This window comes from Prionailurus bengalensis, chromosome E3 (genome assembly GCF_016509475.1).
Source record: "Prionailurus bengalensis isolate Pbe53 chromosome E3, Fcat_Pben_1.1_paternal_pri, whole genome shotgun sequence".
Classification (NCBI taxonomy): domain Eukaryota; kingdom Metazoa; phylum Chordata; class Mammalia; order Carnivora; family Felidae; genus Prionailurus; species Prionailurus bengalensis.
The window spans coordinates 4,290,477-4,298,681 of NC_057357.1; the positions used below are offsets into that span (position 1 = coordinate 4,290,477).

The following is an 8,205-nucleotide window of genomic DNA, read 5'->3' on the forward strand; positions in this document are numbered from 1 at the left end:
TGCCTGGATCAGCTGTGGTGAAGCCGCCTCCAGAGCAAGGGACTTTGTCAACAGCAGACGCCGAAGAAACATGGCGGTTCCCACTGCGACCATCAGACGGCCGTTGGAGGGGTGGGCTGAGTGAGAAGGGGCAGTTTCCACGGGAGCCTGAGTAGATAAGATCAGACATCCACACATTTCAAGGTCTATGGTGGACGTACAGCCCCAGACCTGGAAATGCAATTTTAACTAAAGCCCCAATGTCAAGGGTTTTCTTATCACCATTTTCTATGTAATTGGCGATCATAGCTGGCTGTCTTCATCTGGGTCCTCCCAGAGGCAGGGCTGAGATGTAGATTTGAGTACAAGCGGTTTATCCAGAGCATGTGTGGTGCGGTATGTAAGATCACTTTGGCACGTTCAGAGTTTTGTCTGGAGACGGAACGCAACCACTGACAAGGAAATCACATATTTTATGCAAATAGGAGAGACAATTCGGTGTATGTCAGCATGCCCAAACCCCAAATAATCTATTTTCAAGTTTTAGGGCAGTAAATCATTGGCTGTTACCTTCTTTGAAAAATACAAAACTTGTAGATTACAGGCAGTACTGGAATTCATTTTCCACGGTGTGTGTGTGTGTGTGTGTGTGTGTGTGCGTGCGTGTGTGCGTGCACTTTGTTTTTACCTAAAGCTTAGTTTCAGCCGCTCTTGGTGCCCAGGGTGAATCAGCGCCCCCTAGTGGTGAGTATGTTGCTGCGTGCTTGCATGTTCATGGCTCCCCTGCAGGCACCCCAAGGAAGGAGTCCCTCTCGTGGGTCACTTCCGCTCCTCTCCTCCTGCCCTTTCCTCTCCCGACACCTGATGTATCAGACTCGGACAACCTGCTGTAACCAACCCCAGATGTGCTGGGGCTTAAAGCAGCAAGAATGCCCTTCTCATCCCTGGACCAGACCCGGGCAGGGCCGTTCCTGATGGGCTGGGGGCTCTGCTCCACCCAGACATTCCAGGATCCAGCCCCCCCAGGAGCTTAGCTGCCGTGGACAGGTCTGGATCTCAACTGGCACACCTCCCCGGCCGTCCGCATGGGACATAGTGGGAGAGGGGACCCAGGGCCACAGGTCTGCTGTGCCTCTGAGCACACTGTGTCACTCTGGCGACAGGCAGGCAGACAAAGTCCTCCAATGGTGCTTTTCCTTCCTAGAGACAGCCTCCGTCCCGTGGAAATATGAGGCAAGGAGTGATAACAGCCCCCCACCGCAGTGTCAGAGGGTCTCCACAGCCTGATTTGGGCTTCCCCCTCCTCTACAAGCGCCTCATGCTCCAGCCACCCCAGGTGATCCCTTATGCTCAAAACCTCCCCGCTCCTGCCAGCCACAGGGCCTTTGCTCATGCCATTCCTCCACCTTAAATGCCTTTCCCTTCTTTCTCTAATTGGGAAAATCTTATGCATCCTTTAAGATGCTAATGCCACCTCATTTCCAGAAGACCCCCTGACACCCACCTCCCCAGCAGCATTGACGCTTCCCGCCTCGGTGCCCTCCTAAGTCACTCGTGTGGGTATCCATTTCTGCCTGCACTTTGGGCCCCGAGGGCTGGGTCCATACAGAAGGCGAGGCATGCATGCCAGTAAATTATTTTTAATGAGGAAATACATGAATGAACACGTCCCACCCGTTTTGACTTCTGCCCGCTAAGGAAGGACCCCGCACACGTCACGGCCCCCTGCCCATCCCCCGCACCCATCCCTACAAAGGCGAAGACCCCGCTCCGTGAGTCGTGGAATTGACAGGATTCCGGCATCGCCTCTTGAATTTCTCGGAGGGAAATTTCTCCTTCCCTGGATGGCTCCTCCTACACAATGCAAAACAATCACCTCTTCGTGGCCTCAAAGGAGCTTTGCTCCGATCTCGCTGGCAGATGTCTCCAAAGGAAGGCTCCAGTGCCGAGCCACAGCGTCAGAGAGCTCCGGCGCTCCCTCGATTGCCGGCACAGAACCTGGCGAGCCCTGCACTGTCAGAGGGAAGGGAGGGGAGCCCTGGGCTCTGGGCCCGACTCCAGAAGAGGACGCGGCACCCGCCCATCTGCCTCCTCCTCCGGCCCGCTCCCCCACCGACCGCAATCCTAACGCTCTGCCTTTGCCCAACATCGCATGATTCTTCCAAACACTTGCGTGCCCGCATCTCATGGGAGCCTTTCCCCACCCCTGCAAGGGCACAGCGCGGGCCCGGTTGCCCACACGCTGTCCCTCGCAGCCAGGGCACGACCCGTCTTACTGGAGCCGGGAGGGGCTGCCCGTGTGCCGCGGCTGGAATCAAAGTTGAGCTGAGGTCCCCGAGCAGGACCACCGCTTGGAAAAAGCCACGCACGGATCAAGGCTGCTGACAGATGTCAGTTTGAAAAAGGGCTCTCCGGGAGAGGGGGCAGCCCGCGGCCTGCCGGGGAAGAATGTAAATTGGCTCATCTTTCTAAAGAGCAGCGTGCTCTGATGCCTGCCGGATTTGGAAACTCAGACTGCACGTCGGGTGGAGAAAAATCAGTGAGTCAGGACCCGGGCTCCCGATTCCGGTTGTGGCACAGACGGGACGTGTGACCTTGTGCAAAGCATCAGGTCACTCTGGGAGGCCCTGCAAGAGAAAGATAAGGTAGGACATCAGTGGTTTTCAGCCTGTGGGCGCTCAGAGTTCGTGACATCGAAAATCAAAAGGACTCACATCTCCCAGAGAGCAGCAAAACCAGACCAACACATCTGTGATTATTACAAAGTTCTGTCTTCCCACCTAGATTCCACCTGGTGCCACAAGTTAAGAGGTTCTGCTTCTAAATCAGACACTCTCTGAGCAGAAGAGAAAAGGCGTCTGAAGCTGGAGCCCCACAATCAGGAAGGTCTGGGTTCAAACCCGCCCTCCCGCCACCCCTGAGTGTGATCTGGGCCTCGGGCTTCGGTTTGTCTACAAAACAGGGCTTATCAGAGGACACACAGTAGGGCAGACAGCATCGTTGTGAAGGCTACCTGACGTGACGCAGTTCCCGGAACATAGTAAGTGCCCAATAATGGGGCGCCCGGGTGGCTCAGTCGGTGCAGCATCTGACTTCGGCTCAGGTCACGATCTCACAGCTCGTGAGTTCGAGCACCGCGTCAGGCTCTGTGCTGAGCCGTCAGCACAGAGCCTGGAGCCTGCTTCGGATTCTGTGTCTCCCTCTCTCTCCCCCTCCCCCACACTATCTCTCTCTTTCTCTCTCTCTCCCTCAAAATCGTCAACTCTGTCTCAGCCCCATAACTGTCAGGCTGCTACACTGTCCCAGCCCCGATCCCTGGGACACCGGATTCCCTCCGAGCAAGTTCTAGATGCAGCCCCCTCACCCTCACCCGCTCACCCAGCCCTCCCGCCACATTCCCCCACCTCCCCCCTTCCTGGGCCACCAGCTGGTGAAGCACCAACCCCTTGGGGCAGGGGTTGGGGCCGGCAAACTCCAGCCCTTCGACCCTATGATTCCACCGAAACCTTGTCCGATGGGATTTTCACTAGAGCACAAAGAATATAGGGGTTACTTGATCTTACGATCTAAGGATCAGCTTGGGGTGGGGTTTTTTTCATCAGTATCAAGACCAGTGGTCACAAATTTATAGGCCTCCAGGGGCGCCTGGGTGGCACAGTCGGTTAAGCGTCCGACTTCAGCCAGGTCACAATCTCGCCGTCCGTGAGTTCGAGCCCCGCGTCGGGCTCTGGGCTGATGGCTCAGAGCCTGGAGCCTGTTTCGGATTCTGTGTCTCCCTCTCTCTCTGCCCCTCCCCCGTTCATGCTCTGTCTCTCTCTGTCCCAAAAATAAATAAACGTTGAAAAAAAAAATAAAAATAAATAAAAAATAAAAAAATTTATAGGCCTCCAGCAGCAGTGAAGACTGCTGATACATAAGGGAAGACACTTGGGGAAGGCATCTGACGCTGCATTAGCATAGTTTCATTTTGCTATAGCCATTGACTAAGGCTTGAGGGACAATCGGGCTTGGCGGAGACGAAGGCTAACTGGAGACACATGGAGAGCAGCCTCTGTGTTATAATTTGGGAGTGAGGGCCCAGTTTCTCTGCTTTCTCTGATTCCTCAGATTTTTCCAGATCATTAGACACAATCTGCCAAATTTTAAAATATTAGCTCCATTTTTTTCCCCCTCTGCGGGTCGAATAAAAACAGCAGACCAGGTTCAGTCCCCGGGCCATCATTCTGTGAGCTTTCATTGGGCCGCCTCTGCCCAGTCCTGACCGTCACCTCCAGTGTGTGTGAACAAGAGTGAAGAGTGGCAGGGTCACCATGTGTGGTTGTCCAGGGTGTGCACTGCCCAAGGCTACCACACTGTGCACTGCCCAAGGCTACCACACCTAAGAGGCTGCCATTTCCATCGCCGGCATCCAGGCTCTGTACTATGAATTTCAGCAGTCTTCCAGCAGAGGGCAGTCACATGACATGCTCTGACAAAACCAGCTTTCATCACATTTTCATCCGGCGGAAGGGTCTTAAGGCAGGAGGGTCCTTTTCCGATTCCCACAAAGATGTTATAAAAACCAGCCGCAGTCGTAAGGGTGGAGAATATCAACGTGTATCATTCCCTGCATTATGACTGGGTGGCAAGCAAAACGGAAGTTCCAAATACCAAGTGCTGGCGAGGTGGTGCAGGCCCCAGAACAGCTGCACTTTTCCGAGCGTGTAAATCAGTGCACTTTGCAAACAGGCTGCACCTCATCAAGCTGAACATGCAAATACCGGACAGCCAGGCATTCCCCTGGGTGTGCGCCCAACAGTATGCACACATACGCGCACCCAGAAGCACGTTCTAGAACACTCACAGGCACACCGTTTCCAACGGCCCCAAAGGGAGCGAGCTCTGATGCCCGTCAGTGGGACATCATCAATGGGACAGTAGACGACGATGGAACAAGAGCAAACCGCCGTGGCAAACCGTCATACAGACAAACCTCACAAAGGTGGGGCTGCGTGAACGAATCCGGCCACGAAAGAGCACACCCCGCGTGATGTCACTCGTATAGAATGTCCGTGGCGGGCAGAACTAGCCTCTGGGGTCGGACGTCGGGATGGCACCTTCCCTGGGAAGGAGGGGGCGGAGGGAGGGGAGCGAAAGGGCGCCCGGGGGATCTCCCGACGTCCTGAAGGGCTCCTGGGAGGGGGTCACATGGATGAGTTCACGTTGGGAAAATCCACCCGTCTGTACACACTCACGTGTTTGCACTTTTCCATCAGCATGCTGAGTTCCGATCAACAGTGTCACGGTAGATGGTCCCACGCGTCGGCAGGCAGGGAAAGGCTTCGGAGGAGACGGAGAGAGAAAACCGCCGGGCCGCCGTCCCAGCCTCCGGGAGTAACGTTCTTTCCCGGGCTGCCGGGAATCACAGACGGTGTGTGGTTGCAGGAGGCCAGCTTCCTTGGATCGGCTGTGTCAACAGGCTGACCTCCCGGATTGGTGAGCAGGAATCCCTGCCTCTGGCTGCGGCTCACATTGTTTCTGGCATTTGCCATTGGCAAGTATCACTGGCCTCTTGTTTTCTGGAAGCAACGAAAATGTTACAAGGTATCGGCACCTCACTGAACAACTTGTCACACGTTTGGAGCCGGATGAGATTGACTGGTGTGAGTCCAGCAAGACCGGCGGCCCCCAGTGTGCTCTGGGAGCTCCCCTGAAGCCTTGTGATTCTTTCCGGCCTCCTTGGTCTTTGGGGTGCTTTGCTTCGCACGGCGTGCACCTGCAGTTACTTCGCGTGCACACGCGGATGCTGAGAGCTGCCCGGGGCTTCTGTCCCCAGGTGAACCCTTGGTCACTGACACGCAGGTACTTGGATATGAAGGCCCAGCTCCTCCGCCCGAGCCTGGACAAACCCTCGGGGAGACTTTGCCGAAGAAAAGCCCATCCCCGCTTGGCTTCTTGGTCTCCTCCCCCCGCCCCTTGCAGACCACCCTGGGACCGTGACTTCAGAGGACGGCTTGCACACCAATCTCCGTCTCCAGGTTTGCTCCCGGGCAGCCTGACCGAGACGGGAGGGGAAAACGGATTCTAGCGTCGTGGAGATTGCGCAACCTGAGACTCCTTGGCGGGGACTTCCGCCTCCCGCCTCCCCTACACACATGCCTGCGTCTCAGGTTTCTGCAAAGGCCAGCAAGTGGCTGGCAACAAGCTTGGAAGCGGCCGTCATCATTTCCAGGACTCGCTATTACTCAAGTCGTGATGGTTTCGTTGGGTACACAGACAGGCTCCCACGGGCCATGCACCGGGCCTCCCTCTGGCATCCGGGCTTGGAACTCAGAACATGCTTTCCCGTAAAAATAACAGCAGGGGCTATCGCGGGGGAGAGCAAAGCCTGTTCCCCACAGAGCCTTCTTAACCCGTGTGTTGCCGGGCTCCAGTGATTCATGTGCTGATCTGAAGAAAATAAATAAAGGGCTGATCTGAGTTCTGCCCGTCTTCCTCCAGTTCGAGACGGAGAAGAGCTCGTTCCTGTCCTAGGACAAGGCTCCTCTGCAGTTCAGCGGGTAGGAGCTCACGCCCTGTCATCCGAGTTTATCCGGGATCCACCATGTACCAGCTGTTCCTCTTCAGGCAAGCCGCCGGCCCCTTCTGCCCTCCAAATGTCCCCATCCGTCCAAGAATGCCAACCTCTCAGGATTATAGTGAGTGCTGTTCAAACATAGCGTTAAGTGGGAAGTTGGAATATGAAAAGGTGTCCCACGTTATTTTTTTTAATGTTTATTTATATTTTGAGAGAGAGAGTGAGAGAGAGAGAGAGCAAGCATGAGTGGGGAAGGGGCAGAGCGAGAGGGAGACACAGAGTCTGAAACAGGCTCCAGGCTCTGAGCTGTCAGCACAGAGCCCGACGCAGGGCTCGAACCCACGGACCACGAGACCATGACCTGAGCCGAAGTCGGACGCTTAACCCACTGAGCCACCCAGGCACCCCTAAAATATTTTTTTAATATTTATTTATTTTGAGAGCGAGAGAGAGAGAGGGAGCATAAGTGGGGAGGGGCACAGAGAGAGAGAGAGAGAGCGGGAGACAGAATCCGAAGCAGATTCCAGACTCTGAGCTGTCAGCATAGAGCCCGACGCAGGGCTTGAACTCAGAAACCATGAGATCATGATCTGAGCCGAAGTCGGATGCTCAACCGACTGAGCCACCCGGGCATCCCTAAAATGTTTTTTTAATATTTATTTATTTTGAGAGCGAGGGAGAGAGAGGGAGCATAAGTGGGGAGGGGCACAGAGAGAGAGAAAGAGAGAGAGAGGGAGACAGAATCCGAAGCAGGCTCCAGGTTCCAAGCTGTCAGCACACAGCCCAACGTGGGGCTCGAACTCACAGGCGAATCATGACCTGAGCCGAAGTCGGATGCTTACCCGACGGAGCCCCCCAGGTGCCCCAGGAGTTGTTGCACATTATTACCCACCGAAGAAATGCAAAGAAAAACTACAACTCCATAAGAGGCTGGGCAAAAGCAAAGTCTCCCCCTTTACACGGGAGCACCCCATGGTACGCCTACCTCGGAAATACATCTGCCAGCACCTGCTAGAGCTACGTGCGTGCCCCATGACGTCCCCCAAGACAAACAAGAGCCCGGACGCACCCGAAGACGCGTTCCAGAATGTCCCCTGCGGCCTTATCTGTGACAGGCAAAAAGCTGGACACCACCCGGATGTCCCCCGGGTGGTGGGTGGTCGCTTGTGGTCTGTTCTGGTGATGGAACCTGGTACAGCAGTGAGAAGAAACAAGTCCCGTCTCCGGCAACATAGTATCTGGGAGTCTGGAGACGCTATGCTGAGCACGGAAGCCCGGTTATGTTCTAAAACCGGGCAAAACCGTCTCAGTCTGTTCCGGCTGCTGCAACAAATTTCCACAGCCTGGGTGGCTTATAAACAACAGAACCCTCGGGGCGCCTGGGGGGCTCTTCCGGTAAACGTCCGGCTTCGGCTCAGGTCACCATCTCGCGGTCTGTGAGTTCGAGCCCCGCGTCGGGCTCTGTGCTGACAGCTGGGAGCCTGGAGCCTGCTTCGGATTCTCGCTCTCTCTCTACGCCTCCCCTACTCGTGCTCTGTCTCTCTCTCTCTCAAAGGTACCACTCCTCCACAGAAGGAAGGAAGTACTGCCACAGGCCAGAACGTGGCTGAACTGGAAGGTGGAAGTGAAGGAAGCCACACACGAGAGGACGAGACACGAGAGGGCGCATA

The 8,205-nt window shown here is 55.4% G+C and overlaps 1 long non-coding RNA gene across 1 annotated transcript; it reads right to left on the bottom strand.

Moving 5' to 3' along the window:
* Positions 1 to 1,605: 1,605 nt before the first annotated feature.
* LOC122471231 lies at positions 1,606 to 6,772 on the bottom strand. Its single transcript, XR_006294150.1, has 2 exons — positions 4,358 to 6,772; positions 1,606 to 2,606 (listed from the first exon to the last, which is right to left on the bottom strand). It is a non-coding gene; the product is annotated as an uncharacterized LOC122471231 (long non-coding RNA).
* Between the last annotated feature and the right edge of the window lie 1,433 nt (positions 6,773 to 8,205).